The sequence below is a fragment of the Lissotriton helveticus genome, chromosome 9 (assembly GCF_964261635.1).
Source record: "Lissotriton helveticus chromosome 9, aLisHel1.1, whole genome shotgun sequence".
Lineage (NCBI taxonomy): Eukaryota > Metazoa > Chordata > Amphibia > Caudata > Salamandridae > Lissotriton > Lissotriton helveticus.
The window spans coordinates 1,165,332,908-1,165,349,926 of NC_136070.1; positions in this window are offsets into that span (position 1 = coordinate 1,165,332,908).

Here is a 17,019-nt window from a genome sequence, read left to right on the forward strand (position 1 = left end):
CTGCTTACAGCAGCAGTGCTCGGCAGCCAGTCCACTGCCCATGGAGAAGCAGAGGGGCCTGACGATGTGAGCGAGGTAGCGTCAACTAATAGCAGCGCATCCTTGCCACCGATGCCTGTACGTCGCCGCAGCAGCAGGCCAACAGCACCAACTAGGGCCAACACCGTCCCTCAGGACACAGATAGACGACTCGGGGAGTAACTGACAGTGAGAACTCAGACACTCTCAGGGAGGCCATGCAGTACACCCCTGCAAGCCCACTACCCCAGCATGGGGAGGTATGGAGTAATACTCTCTTCATGAGACACCAGAATTAGTAAAGGCCAATTTATTATGCATGAACAATAAAGATTAATGGTCTGACTTGATTCACACTCATGTCATTATTACAATAGTCATGCATGAGTGCAGTGTTTTGTGAGGGGAATGGGTGCACTAGAAACAGTTAATAGTGATGTGGTTGCGGCGCCTGTGTCCTTCAGCAGGATTTTCTCCGCGTGCATGACGCACATGTGGAGGCGGGCGGTTGTCCCCTTCCGACTTACTGCCAGATATCTCCACTGGTATCCTGCGCTTGGTAGCAATGTTGTGGAGTATTGCACACACGGCCACGATGCGGCAGCAGACCTCAGGTGTGTATTTGATGGCCCCACCAGTCTTGTGCAGTATGCGGAAATGGCTCTTCAATAGGCCAAATGTCCTCTCAATGCAATTTCTTGTTCGTATGTGTGCAGCATTGTAACGCCGTTGCTGTGGTGTGGCAGGGTCGAGGTATGGGGTGAGGAGGTACTCACGTAGACCGTAGGCGCTGTCACCTGAGGGTAAGAAGCACAGGGTGAGTGCCCTTTCTGCGCAGATACATGATCACAGTGTACTATTTGGGGGTTGCGGTACATGTATTCCGTTTGTGCTGGTGGGCAGATGTGGGTGTGGGTACAGTCAATGCATCCAATTATATGCGGGAAATGTGCAATGTTGTAGAATTTCAGCTTGGTGTCATTCAAGTGGGGAATGATATGTAGTGGTGTAGCCGGGTCAGCATTGCATCCAGGAAACTCCTTAGGCAGCGGGACATGGTGGGCTGGGATATCCCCCCTGAACAGCAACTATCCCCTGGAAGCTTCCAGAGGCCAGTAGGTGCAGGCTGCACAATACCTGCACATGTGTGGGCACGGCATTGGTCCTCCTTGTTGGGTGCTGCATCAGGGGGTCTAGGTCCCGGATAAGCTTGATGATCATAGCCCCACTCAGGCAGTACATTGCATAAATTTGCTCCCTGGTTTGGCCCAGAAGGGTGACCCGCTGGGGGAATATCCGCTCCTGGATCCTCCGTCTGTTCTGTGCTGCTCGCTGTAGCCTTCGCCGCCTCACCACCATGTAGAGTCCAGGCATTGTGAGAATCCTCAGGCTCCAGCTGCATGTCCTTAAATTTGTTTGGTCAGCCCTGCACCTGTTGGTAGTTTGTTAACCGTTTTTTGAAAAAAAAAATCCTTACTGGTTACCACCTGATTTGTGTTCTTCTTAATTTGTGCGTCGCAAATTGCGTTTTTCTGGTATTTCGCATTTAGCGATTTTTCATGAATGACGATTGCGAATGTTTTGCGACTTCGCAAATTAATTCGCAGAATCCATGGTTTCTCGCAATTTCAGAATCGCAAATGCCCATGCTCCAGGATTCTGCGAATTTATTTGCGTAGTCACAATTTTTATTTTGCGATTTCGTAATTTTGGACTTTTCTGTATCATGAATTCCTTTCGGTCAAATTGCGATCGCAATTGCGAATTCGCAGCTATTGCGATCGCAATTTGGCTTCATGAATCTAGCTGTATGTTATTTCAACAAGGAGTTTACCAGTTTGGATTAGGAATTAAATTATTTAAATGCTTTCATAAGATATTTAATACATTTGCTTAGTGTCAATTAGTAAATTACTGTACTAAAAAAGGGTGTTTCAACATCAACTCGCTAATTTATTTTCTCATTCCAACATTTCTATAACATATTAGCTCTACACGCCATTCGCCTCCTTTGTAAAGTCTTTGCTACCTAAAAAATATGTGAATCATATTTTAATTGACAAACTTATTAAGTGCAAGCATAAGTGATACATGTTATACAATAAATGTGAAAAAGCAGTATTGAACAGACAAAATCAATATTCTGTCACTGGGAACCCAATAGATCCTCACACATGTAAGTTTACTAATTAATAGTACGTGTGGGAGGTAACAGGGGGACTGGCTGGAAAAAGGAACATGCTTACTACTAAATGTGAGGGGTTTAAGGAAAAGTAAGGACGGGATAGGAAGGGGTTTAGGGTGGGACAAACACCCACCTACAAAAGAGTGAGTCCATTGCTATTTAAAATAGTTTAGAGTATGAATAAATATAATTTAATGTTAAAAATCCAAATCCACATTTACAACTAAGTAGTAAACTTACGTGTGGGAGGATTTCCCCTTAGTCAGTCAGTCAGTAAGTAAAAACTTTATTCGATCATATAAAATAATCATAAAAGTACAATTGTTAAAATGACATGGAAATTAAGTGGAAAGACATGGAATTGCATTATTGCAAAATGGATTTAGGAAAAGATCCAACAGCAAAATAAAACTCTTTGTCCTTTAACATCTGTAAAAAGAGGAGTGGAGGTCTATATTTTCTAAAATTGTTAGCCTTCAAAAAAGTTATATTTTACATAATATGTACAAACAAAGATAAAATACAACAATGTCTACTTAGAAGAGTCATCATAGAGGCATACAATGATGCTATCCCTGATATTTTGGGCCAGAGGAAAGCAAAGCAAACTAATCAAAGAACCAGATCTGAATCTAAACAATAGAGGCCTTTCCCAGTGACCAATAGGCTACAATAGTTAAGGTTTGATGACAAAAGTAGTTTATAAGTTGATATACTGTCTGTTTGCAGGTGTTAATATTGATAAATATGACATTGATGTACATCATGATATCTGTATGTATAATAACGAACTTACATTTCTGTTGTTGAATTCACCTGCTATGACCTCCCCCTCAACCCCAAGTCAGAAACACATGGTCAGGCATGCCCTGTGACCTAGGTCTGAAGCAAATAATTGACAGATCACAGGTGGGGTGACCCGTAACCCATAGACAAATGCAGGAAACAGTAAAACCCAGATCAATACCACAGATAGGCAGCAACACCACAATGGTCTCAGTAGATTGGCCCCATTAAAATAAATTTGGCTGGGGGGGCGCATGTTCCCAAAAACACCATAAAGTCAGATGCCTCATCAGAACACAGCATGCACACTACACACATTGATCACATGTTCCCCAGGCAAGACATCTGGACACGTACTCACTGGCTCTGAATTGTGTTCAAGCAAGGTAGTGGCCCACCTGCGCTTTTCATCAAATGACCAGATTTAGGGCATTGTGACTAGGCCCTCCGAAGAAATGCATAATTCTTTTTATGACGCTTTATAAAATGTATAAAATTGACAGCCAACACCAATGTGCTTTGAATCAATCTCCAGACCACAACTCTGTTGCCTGCTCTCCTGGCTGCTGACTTTAATTATTATTATTATTATTATTATTATTATTATTATTATTATTATTATATTTAAGTTTATAAAGCGCGCAGCTACCCGTAGGTTTCCCGGCGCTAAAACCAAATGAGAGAGGGAGAGTCGAAAGGAGGGCAATTACAGGTTAAATAACCACGTTTTTACCAGTCTGCGAAACTTAAGGTAGCAGGGTTCAGTACGCAACAAAAGGGGAAGGGAATTCCAAAGTGAGGGGGCCAGCCATGAGAAGGAACGGCCACCCATTCTGGATTTTTTGATTCAAGGAACCGAGAACAAGTGCTGATTAGATGATCGAAGAGTGCGGGGGGGACAATAGTGCTGATCTAAAGAGTTAAGATAGGGAGGGGCCAGACCAGCGTTTATTCTGTGCATGAAGGAGAGAGCCTTACATTTTGTGTGGCTTTCAATGCGGAGCCAGTGCAGAGTACGTCGGGAATTGGAGGAAGAGGATGTATTGGGGAGATTACAGAGCAGTCGCACCGCCATATTCTGAACTGTTTGTATTAAACCAATTGTCAATGTTTTGCCAAACACCTCTTGTCTTTCATTTTTTCAAGGTAAATTCATATTCTAGCAACACAGGTTTGATTAATTTATTCCCCTCCCTGTCACAATGTCTGATTTTAACCCCTCCCGTGCTCATGACGAGCTCAGCTCGTCATGAGCCACGGTGGCCGTGTGCTCATGACGAGCTCAGCTCGTCATAACAGCCGCAACGCTCGCACGCGGGGCTAATTCCACCGCTGTGCTGAACGTTCAACAGAAACGGGTGTGGCCGTGACGAGCTGAGCTCATCATGAGCACCGGGGCGCTGTGCTCCCCTCCTCCCCCCAGCACAGCGGGGGAATCAGCCCCGCAAGCAAGGGGATAAAAAAAAGTCCACTTTAACCAGGGTTTATCTTGTCTACTAATTGAGCAAGGATTCGCGAAAAGAGAGGACCATCTCAGTTGTCCCATAGATTGTTTGACATAAGACAGCCAGGGGACCTCCAGCTCCAAATCACAGTTGAGGCAATCTCTGATGACATGCTATAATATCTCACCTGCGCTCCCAAAAGTATACAATTGAATATACCAATCATGTACTATATAGCTTTGAATTCAAAAGAAACTGATAATGTATCACAATTCACAAATATCAAATTAATGGTGTAACCGTAAATCCTAGGTTACAAATACATCAACAACATTTCTCAAGTCCACTGATATTAATAACACCGTTGTCCACAAGTAGTTGGTTTCCAGTTGATTTCTTCTTTTATTTTCTTAACAAAAAGTTCAAAACACAGCTACGGTACATTTCCAAAATAGCCGGTACATTTCCACAGCAGCCAACACGTGTTTCGTCTGGCATATCACAATTGCCAATGACTTCATCAGGGCTGTATATAGAAAACATCAATAAAAGCTAATATCAGAAACCATTTAATAGAAGCAAGAATTCTTCAATAGAAGAAGAGACTTCAAAGAAAAACAAAGGAAGATAATTGTAAAGGTATATATGGTGAACAAGAGAAATGGTGAAAACAGATAAAAGAAAAAAGAAGTGTATTCGAGGTCCAGGGTTCTCTATTATATCCACCTTATAGCCCCAGAAAATCAAGAACGGGCAATAATCACCTTAACTCATGTAAATATATATTTTGTCTTTTTCAAATTTTCGTTGCGAAATAAGAGACTTGACCTAAAAAAATCATGATGCCAAGAAAACAAGTCATTAAGTATATATACCAACAATAACTCATACCTCATCCAACTATTATACCTCCAGTCTGGTGTTAAAAAATTAATGATACTAGTGAATCATCGACTACAAGACTCACCACTAAATTATATCATCTTCTCTTTCAGTATAAGTTTCCAATAAGCAACAATCCAGGTCGCACGCGCTATAATCATATAGAAATTACTCGAATCTGTATTAAACACAATCAGATTATCAGATACGAATACACGTTATTAGGACCACTTCAGAATAAATTGCATATCCTTCCGTTTCTTACCCTATTTATTAAGGTAATCCTGATTTCAGTAAAGTACTGCTAATATCATGTAGAGGGTCTCTATGAGTTCATCATTATCTAAAAGTAAGTCATAAGTGATAGTAAGAAATATTTAATCGGCTAGTTCATATTACTTAAGTTTGTCAGACTATTAATGTCGCTTACCTCTCGGTGTCCAAAAATAATTGCTACCCTATGAGTATCAAAGAAGACTAAAATAAATCATCTAAAAGAGGTCATGGTTCAAGTATACTGTCATATCAGAAAAGCCAGTATCAAGCTCACCTTACTAAGAATCCATATTAAAGTATTCTAACAGAAAAACGAGAAAAAAAGATAGAGTGGGGCAATAAATAAAGTGCATGTTAATGTACGCTAAGAAACAGTAGTTACGACAGCATAATCATCCCCAAACATGTTAGGATATCCCTTTCTTACCGTATCAAGACGTGATTCCTCTCGAAAAAGATTTCGGCCTGCTAGTTCGTCGCCATCTTAGTATCCCCTTTTTATAGTAAACCATATAGTCGCGCCATCTTGTAGTGTGTAAAAATAATTTAATTTCTAAATTTTAGCCTTTTAAGTTCGCCTAGTTGCTGGAAATCTCATAGAGATCGAATAATAAACTATTCATTAGTCTATTTTATCCATAGTGCTGAGTGTAGTCGACAACGAACGACAACGAACAACACATGGCGAGAGACGCGAAAAGTTGTTATCGCGCTCCTCTGAATATTCTAAATAACCATCAATCCTGAAAATATCCAATAGTAAATGACTATCCTCATTTAGAGAAAAGAGAACCAACTATATTTCAACCAAAAGTTAGTTTGAAATTTATAATACAAAAATAAGCTTTTCTTATACAAGTCTCGAACCAGCAAACTCCTCGTGCGTAACCGAGTCTCCTATCCATAGTGCTATCTAATGATTGTATATAAAGGAAGCAAAAACGCTCTTGTCTATCTTTGTGTGTTGGATAGAATATAAAGCATAAAGTAAAGGTCAAAGATGAGGTAGATTCTCATTAGATATATACATAGTAAAAGTATAAGGTAAAGTGAAAAAAAAATATTTAAATAAATAACATCAGACCAGGATATCAGGATTGCAAGGGTAAAGGAGAAAAAACAAATAAGGGATTCATTATCTACACAATTATATACATTATTGGTACAAGTGATACAATCACTTGTACATACACTATAACCAAATCATTACGGTCAGTTTTTCAGTAACCATACATTAAGAGCCTCAGGAAAATACAATTATGTTAATGTTTCAACATATTTTTGATAAATTCATGCAAAGTATAACTTCCAGAAATGTATATAGACAGGTCATCTGCCCAAAAAGTACTGTAATTCAGAGTCTAAATTGAGCCCATCCTCAACTGCTCTCAGTCTCATAATCCATATACATTCCCTACGTCTCAATTGAAGTGTTCTATCACCACCCCTTTCATCAGCCTTGACTACATCAATCCCATGATACTTGAATTGGTGTTTAAATTTATCATGCTGAGTCCTGATAAAGTGTGATGCAATAGGATATCTTGTGTCACCATTTTTTAGAGCTCTAAAGTGTTCAGACATCCTATCCTTAAGTCTTCTAGTTGTACTGCCCACATAAATCTTGGAGCATGAACAAACAATTACATAAACTACAAATGTTGTCTCACAATTAATAAAGGAATTAATCGTAAAAACACCCTTATTATTGTAGTTAAATTCTTTAATTTTCCTGATGGCCCATCTGCATGAACTGCAATTCCCACAATAGTAAAAACCTTGTGGTTGGCGACTAAGCCAATTGGACTTGTCTTGAACATACAGGTAGCTAGAGCAGAGTTTATCTGAAAGGGAACTACATTTCCTGTAAGTAATGCTAGGTCTCTCATTCAATACTGGCTTAATATCAGTATCACTTAGTAATAGATGCCAATATTTATTGAGAATCCCATATAACTGCTGATTCCCTTCTCCAAAGTTGGTGACTAGTCTCACCAATCTATTGGAATCCTCACCAGTCGTAAGGCTTGCTTTTGGTTTCAGTGTGTCTTATCTAGATATTTTGCTGACTTTCTTTTTGGCTATTGTGATGACCCTATTTGAGTATCCCCGGGCTTTGAACCTGTTTGTCATGTCTACCAGGTTATTTGTAAAATCCAAGTCCTCTGAACAATTTCTGCGCGCCCGCAGCATCTCCCCATATGCGATAGAATTTATCTGGCATTGAGGATGGCAGCTTTTTGCTGACAAAATTGCATTGCAACTCGTGGGTTTACGGAACATTCTACTACATAGTTTATCATCCTTGATGAATAATTCAACATCTAGAATTATCAATTTCTCATAACTGAATTCAGTTGTAAATTTCATATGTACATCATTACTATTAAGATGATCAAAAAATTCCTGTAGTTCCATAACAGTACCCCTCCAAATCATCAGGCAGTCATCAATGAATCGACCCCAATAGTAAAGGTGGTCGACCCATTTGCTGCCCTTTGGGCCCCAGATCCACTCCGCTTCAAACCAACCCAAAAATAGGTTGGCAAAAGACGGAGCGAATCTGGAACCCATCGCAGTCCCATGTTTTTGCTTGGACCACATGTCTTTAAAGAGAAAATAATTATTCTCAAGGACAATTCTTGTCATCTCCAATAGCATCATAGTATGATCATATAATTCTGCTGGTCGTTTTCTCAAGAAGCTTGCAATAGCTGATATTCCTACGTCATGGTCTATATTACTATATAAAGAGACCACGTCCAGTGAAACCAAAATCATACCACTCTCCCATGTGATGTCATTCATTAAATTAAGTACATGTCTGGTATCCTCAATATGGGAGGGCAAATTATGAACAAATGGCCGTAAATAAATGTCTATAAACTGGGACAATTTCTCAGTCGGCCCATCAATACCAGAAATGATGGGCCTTCCTGGTGGTTTATCCTTATTCTTATGGATTTTTGGTAAGCAGTACATGCAAGGGGAACGTGGGAATGCGATCTTCAGATACATGTACTCGTCAAAATCAAGTAACGATTTCTCGTACCACATTTTCAATTTGGTACGAGAAATCGTTACTTGATTTTGACGAATACATGTATCTGAAGATCGCATTCCCATCATTTCTGGTATTGATGGGCCGACTGAGAAATTGTCCCAGTTTATAGACATTTATTTACGGCCATTTGTTCATAATTTGCCCTCCCATATTGAGGATACCAGACATGTACTTAATTTAATGAATGACATCACATGGGAGAGTGGTATGATTTTGGTTTCACTGGACGTGGTCTCTTTATATAGTTATATAGACCATGACATAGGAATATCAGCTATTGCAAGCTTCTTGAGAAAACGACCAGCAGAATTATATGATCATACTATGATGCTATTGGAGATGACGAGAATTGTCCTTGAGAATAATTATTTTCTCTTTAAAGACATGTGGTACAAGCAAAAACATGGGACTGCGATGGGTTCCAGATTCGCTCCGTCTTTTGCCAACCTATTTATGGGTTGGTTTGAAGCGGAGTGGATCTGGGGCCCAAAGGGCAGCAAATGGGTCGACCACCTTTACTATTGGGGTCGATTCATTGATGACTGCCTGATGATTTGGAGGGGTACTGTTATGGAACTACAGGAATTTTTTGATCATCTTAATAGTAATGATGTACATATGAAATTTACAACTGAATTCAGTTATGAGAAATTGATATTTCTAGATGTTGAATTATTCATCAAGGATGATAAACTATGTAGTAGAATGTTCCGTAAACCCACGAGTTGCAATGCAATTTTGTCAGCAAAAAGCTGCCATTCTCAATGCCAGATAAATTCTATCCCATATGGGGAGATGCTGCGGGCGCGCAGAAATTGTTCAGAGGACTTGGATTTTACAAATAACCTGGTAGACATGACAAACAGGTTCAAAGCCCGGGATACTCAAATAGGGTCATCACAATAGCCAAAAAGAAAGTCAGCAAAATATCTAGATAAGACACACTGAAACCAAAAGCAAGCCTTACGACTGGTGAGGATTCCAATAGATTGGTGAGACTAGTCACCAACTTTGGAGAAGGGAATCAGCAGTTATATGGGATTCTCAATAAATATTGGCATCTATTACTAAGTGATACTGATATTAAGCCAGTATTGAATGAGAGACCTAGCATTACTTACAGGAAAGGCAGTTCCCTTTCAGATAAACTCTGCTCTAGCTACCTGTATGTTCAAGACAAATCCAATTGGCTTAGTCGCCAACCACAAGGTTTTTACTATTGTGGGAATTGCAGTTCATGCAGATGGGCCGTCAGGAAAATTAAAGAATTTAACTACAATAATATGGGTGTTTTTACGATTAATTCCTTTATTAATTGTGAGACAACATTTGTAGTTTATGTAATTGTTTGTTCATGCTCCAAGATTTATGTGGGCAGTACAACTAGAAGACTTAAGGATAGGATGTCTGAACACTTTAGAGCTCTAAAAAATGGTGACACAAGATATCCTATTGCATCACACTTTATCAGGACTCAGCATGATAAATTTAAACACCAATTCAAGTATCATGGGATTGATGTAGTCAAGGCTGATAAAAGGGGTGGTGATAGAACACTTCAATAGAGACGTAGGGAATGTATATGGATTATGAGACTGAGAGCAGTTGAGGATGGGCTCAATTTAGACTCTAAATTACAGTACTTTTTGGGCCGATGACCTGTCTATATACATTTCTGGAAGTTATACTTTGCATGAATTTATCAAAAATATGTTGAAACATTAACATAATTGTATTTTCCCGAGGCTCTTAATGTATGGTTACTGAAAAACTGACCGTAATGATTTGGTTATAGTGTATGTACAAGTGATTGTATCACTTGTACCAATAATGTATATAATTGTGTAGATAATGAATCCCTTATTTGTTTTTTCTCTTTTACCCTTGCAATCCTGATATCCTGGTCTGATGTTATTTATTTAAATAATTTTTTTTCACTTTACCTTATACTTTTACTATGTATGTATCTAATGAGAATCTACCTCATCTTTGACCTTTACTTTATGCTTTATATTCTATCCAACATACAAAGATAGACAAGAGCGTTTTTGCTTCCTTTATATACAATCGTTAGATAGCACTATGGATAGGAGACTCGGTTTCGCACGAGGAGTTTGCTGGTTCGAGACTTGTATAAGAAAAGCTTATTTTTGTATTATAAATTTCAAACTAACTTTTGGTTGAAATATAGTTGGTTCTCTTTTCTCTAAATGAGGATAGTCATTTACTATTGGATATTTTCAGGATTGATGGTTATTTAGAATATTCAGAGGAGCGCGATAACAACTTTTCGTGTCTCTCGCCATGTGTTGTTCGTTGTCGTTCGTTGTCGACTACACTCAGCACTATGGATAAAATAGACTAATGAATAGTTTATTATTCGATCTCTATGAGATTTCCAGCAACTAGGCGAACTTAAAAGGCTAAAATTTAGAAATTAAATTATTTTTACACACTACAAGATGGCGTGACTATATGGTTTACTATAAAAAGGGGATACTAAGATGGCGACGAACTAGCAGGCCAAAATCTTTTTCGAGAGGAATCACGTCTTGATACGGTAAGAAAGGGATATCCTAACATGTTTGGGGATGATTATGCTGTCGTAACTACTGTTTCTTAGCGTACATTAACATGCACTTTATTTATTGCCCCACTCTATCTTTTTTTCTCGTTTTTCTGTTAGAATACGTTAATATGGATTCTTAGTAAGGTGAGCTTGATACTGGCTTTTCTGATATGACAGTATACTTGAACCATGACCTCTTTTAGATTATTTATTTTAGTCTTCTTTGATACTCATAGGGTAGCAATTATTTTTGGACACAGAGAGGTAAGCGACATTAATAGTCTGACAAACTTAAGTAATATGAACTAGCCGAATAAATATTTCTTACTATCACTTATGACTTACTTTTAGATAATGATGAACTCATAGAGACCCTCTACATGATATTAGCAGTACTTTACTGAAATCAGGATTACCTTAATAAATAGGGTAAGAAACGGAAGGACATGCAATTTATTCTGAAGTGGTCCTAATAACGTGTATTCGTATCTGATAATCTGATTGTGTTTAATACAGATTCGAGTAATTTCTATATGATTATAGCACGTGCGACCTGGATTGGTGCTTATTGGAAACTTATACTGAAAGAGAAGATGATATAATTTAGTGGTGAGTCTTGTAGTCGATAATTCACTAGTATCATTCATTTTTTAACACCAGACTGGAGGTATAATAGTTGGATGAGGTATGAGTTATTGTTGGTATATATACTTAATGACTTGTTTTCTTGGCATCATGATTTTTTTAGGTCAAGTCTCTTATTTCGCAAAGAAAATTTGAAAAAGACTAAATATATATTTACATGAGTTAAGGTGATTATTGCTCGTTCTTGATTTTCTGGGGCTATAAGGTGGATATAATAGAGAACCCTGGACCTCGAATACACTTCTTTTTTCTTTTATCTGTTTTCACCATTTCTCTTGTTCACCATATATACCTTTACAATTATCTTCCTTTGTTTTTCTTTGAAGTCTCTTCTTCTATTGAAGAATTCTTGCTTCTATTAAATAGTTTCTGATATTAGCTTTTATTGATGTTTTCTATATACAGTCCTGATGAAGTCATTCGCAATTGTGATATGCCAGACGAAACACGTGTTGGCTGCTGTGGAAATGTACCGGCTATTTTGGAAATGTACCGTAGCTGTGTTTTGAACTTTTTGTTAAGAAAATAAAAGAAGAAATCAACTGGAAACCAACTACTTGTGGACAACGGTGTTATTAATATCAGTGGACTTGAGAAATGTTGTTGATGTATTTGTAACCTAGGATTTACGGTTACACCATTAATTTGATATTTGTGAATTGTGATACATTATCAGTTTCTTTTGAATTCAAAGCTATATAGTACATGATTGGTATATTCAATTGTATACTTTTGGGAGCGCAGGTGAGATATTATATCTATTAATGTAATGGCCAATTTGGCCTCATAGGGTAGTCTGGTAACCACCGTCTTCTCGCCTAGCTGCACCAACCATCAATGGTATCCTTTCTTTGATAAATATCCCTGTAGATAGTTGAGCGCCCTTACCAGCTTGGTTACCAGCCATTTATTTTGTATTTTCTGATGACATGCTGACTGAAAGTAGCATGGGGCTTGGTCCAGATGGACAATCATATCATCAAAGGGGCAATAAATTCTCAATGAACGGCAGGCCCAGTTCTTTGTGGCAAATAAAATACAAACTGCTGGGAGGTAGGGAGAGGAGACGTTGACAAAAGCAATTCTCCTCACCAAGCAGGGGAAAAACATTTCCTAGCTCTGTACTCCACCTCTTTATGTAACAATTGGAACACACTGGACTTTTTAAATGTCTAGAAATGGAGGACTCGGTTTTCCATCTCCTAAAGGAATCAGATTGAAAAGCACACCAATTGATTGAACAAATGTTTGGCACCACGCAACAAGGTTGGAATGGCAGGAGTTAGAGGAGTCACAAATCATCCCTAAGTAAGGAAAACTAGACACTTTCGTCGGTTTATTCTCTTTGATACAAAAAGGTATGTCTAATCAAACTATGAGGACCATAAGCCATAACTTTCAACTTGGAATTATTAGTGTCCATAAAAGATCAGCCATAAAGTTGGAAAAAGCTGCAACCCTATTATATAGACTTCTAGAACATGCATGCCAATAACATAGCATCATCAATGTATAGTAACACATGAATGGAAGTAGCATTAATCAGGAGAGCATCCTGTCCACAATCCACCAAATAATAACTCAATTTGTTAATTTGTTAATGTAAAGAATGAATAAAAGAGGGACCCGGATACAGCTTTGCCATGCTCACGTTCTGTTAAAAGAGTTAGAACAATTGCCATTTGAGCCAAACCAGATGCTGGTGGACAAATTGCAATGAAGGTCGGAAAGAAACTGTACCAGAGTCACATATTCAAATCCATCCCCATTAACAATAACTATAATTTGAATTGATTGACAAGATCCAATGCACACAAAAGGTCCAAAAAGGCATGGTAATGTGGACAGTGCTTGTTTATGGTATACTTTTCAATGATACAATGGAGATTCAAGCACTGATCCATTGTACATAAATCATACCTGAAACCATACTGACAAGAACAAAGAATATTCTGCTCTTTTGACCCAAGTTTTAATTCTGTTAAAAAATCAGCCTCTTGAACAAATTGACAAAAGAGTCAATAAGGGAGCCGGTCTTGTACAAGTGAGGTTCAAGTTGGGTGCCCTTCCTAAAATGAGAACGAATAAAGAAGCAGAGCAGGGGCAAATCAGAAATAGACTTTCAAACACATTGGTGAACTATGGAGGCCATAACTGAATATTGCACTGAACTAGCCAATGGGTCAGGAGCTTTACTAGAAGGGCACTCCTGTAAAGCTCTGACAACTTCGTGGAGCTCTACTGCTAAAATATTGTTTGCATATGGTCTGCTAAATAGGCTTATGTTGTTATCATCATTGAAATTACAATGGTAAATGTTTCTGACCCATTGGTCTGCCGTAATGTGAGAGCTAGAGCTGGGCAGAGCATTTTTTCTGACCCTGATGGAATTAACTGTGTTAAATTAAAAGAGTTAGAAGGTATACAATGTACTTTGGACACAGGAAGTTAGAGAATAACTGTCACTGGGTCGTGACCTCTAATATATGTATTCAGCATACTGCTGGACAAAAAATTATTCATAAGAACTCTAGATAGAAAGATATAATCAATTGTAGGTGGAACTCCCTCTACCAAAAAAAGTATGTGTTAACACTGGCCGGGAATTAACACACAAGAATATGTACAACTGTTAAAAAACAAAATTACTCAGTTCACTGCCTCAAGTTTAGAACGTACGGAAAGTGCATCTATGGTCAGGCAGATGTCGAGGTGGGTATATTTAGGGTTCCCATGCTGAGGTTGCAATTAAAACCGACTTGTGTAATCAGACTAGACACAATAGTGGAGAATCTACGTGAAATTGACAATCAGGTCAAACAATACTCGAAAACTGCTATTATTAGAATGACAAAACTCATTTTTATAACACTTAAATAAGTAAAAATTGAACTCATTGTAAAACTTAACATCAAACACCTTAATCACACTGCTGCTAAAGTCAATAAGAACAACACAAAAATTTAGGGTGATCTTAAACCAAACCAAAAGGTCCTCCTAAGCCTGAGACGGATGGTACTGCCGGGGTTGAGAAATAAGTATATCCATCCCAAATAGAATCTGTTACTGCACACTTCTCCTGCAATAGAACAATGTCATATGCACTAATAAAAGATATCAACTCTTTAGGGTTGATTTTAGAGAAAAGGTCCACTATGTTCCAGCTGATAATACTTAAGCTGTGGGAAGAATGTAGCATAGCCCCAAAAACTGTATATGTGCTTGGATTTGGAATGCTGATTGGAACCACCAAAATTTCAGAAATTTGAGGCTTGTTCAGTCAGACCATTTGATCAAAATTCTGCCACTGTAAAAACCTGTTATGGAGAGGCTGGGGCGCCCTCTCCTAAAAAATGAAATTGATAAATCTGATGTAATATTTGAACCAGGATCGAACACAGGTGGCCTATAGGAGAAACCGAAAGGGAGAACCAAACGTAACTGCACCTGGTATCAAGGTTGCTATAAAGGGCAAGCAGCTTGTTAACATAGATGGGTTTCCTAAGGCTGGTGACCACACAGTCCTCATCAATAGTCTTCAAGAACGAGCTGATCCAAGAAATCCTTTTGACCAAAAGTATTTGATTAGAGTTGTGAGCCATCTTCCTAAGTATTAGAGGAGGAATAGTAGCTAAAATAAGGACAAAACAGCATGCTTTGAGGGATAGATTTATACTGTGCAACAGGCTCAATAATTTTCTGTGTTCAGCGGTGGGCCCATCACAGAAATACAACTAACGCCCGGACCTTTAATAGTGCACAGTTCAGAGCTGGAGGTTTCGTTGAAGATGGCAGCAGACGCAGGGAAGCAGCTACATCACTTATCACCATTTGTAATGAGAATGAAGAGGAAGTAGCTGCAGATGGCTAACAAGTATTCAATGGTTTGGTTGTGTTCCAGTCCTCTTTCAAGCAGAACAAGGCAGGCAAATGGTCCAGCCTTTCAAAGAGGGGTTTTAAAAATCCCTTAATCATTATTTAGAACATGAGGTACAGTTGATCCAACATAGTAGTCTAAAAAAGTATTCACACCGTTTTGTGTTTAGCAATGGGCACGATGTACGAGGAGACAACATTTATCGTCAAGACTGGGAGAGAACTAAGCTTGCTAGCCACCACTGAGTCAACATTTGTGGTAGGAGGCAACAAGCAGTTGACCTGCTAAAAGGTTGCCATCACAAGAAAGTCTCTTTTCAGGGTGTTATATTTTTTTCGGTTAACCCCAACGCCCAAACAAAAAATAAATCAGCTGTCATCCTACTAGGCAATGTGCTTACGTAACCTGCAACTTTCCATTTTCCCATTGTAGAAAATTCATCAGCAGAGCTGAAAGGTGGTTGGCCGGGTCCCACCTCAGTCGTGCGCTGATGGGTGCAGACAGGCGCTGACGGGACCTGCCCTAGCTCATTCTTTTTCCAGGCACAGCCTGGGAGCAACTCGTGCAGTTAGATGCTCCAACAAGCTAAATAGTGCAGATTAGGGAGAGCCCATCTTCTCAACAATCACTGCAGCCTGGTAGATGTAATTTAGGGTGAGGAAAAGTCCAAGCCCTGCTCCCAATAGAAAAGATAAGGGAGTTAGAGGTGAAGATTTACACTTGTAGATTTGTGAATAACATTTTGTAGTATTTTAGTAATACCTTTGTAGTACTGCTAAAGTACTAAAACGGCAGTTTGTGAATAGGTCCCATGATGTCAGCGGCATGAGGAAATATTAACTTACTACTTTGTATTTATTGTCTTTTGAGGTTTTGTGTTATAGTCACTACTGGTCTCCCTCCCTTGTTATTTTTTTTAACTTCATACCCAATACACTAGCATTAATGGACTCAGGCCAAAGTATGGATCCCCTGATTGGAATATGTCTTAGTAGCCATAGGGCATTGATATGTGCTGTTGTCCAAAGCATTAATGGCAATTAACACTGTCCCTTTCTGAGTTTGAATGGAATTAATTAGATAGGTGCATGTATAGCCCCTGGCCTTAATACACATTATCTGCACCTGCAGGGAGTAGTAATGGTCCAATATGTTAATAAGCTATAATTGCTCCAGGGCATAATGAGCATTAATGGTCTCTTTGAGTCATGAACATGAGTGGCCCAAAGCATTATCCCCAGGAAATAATGAGCAATAACGAACATCAATTGT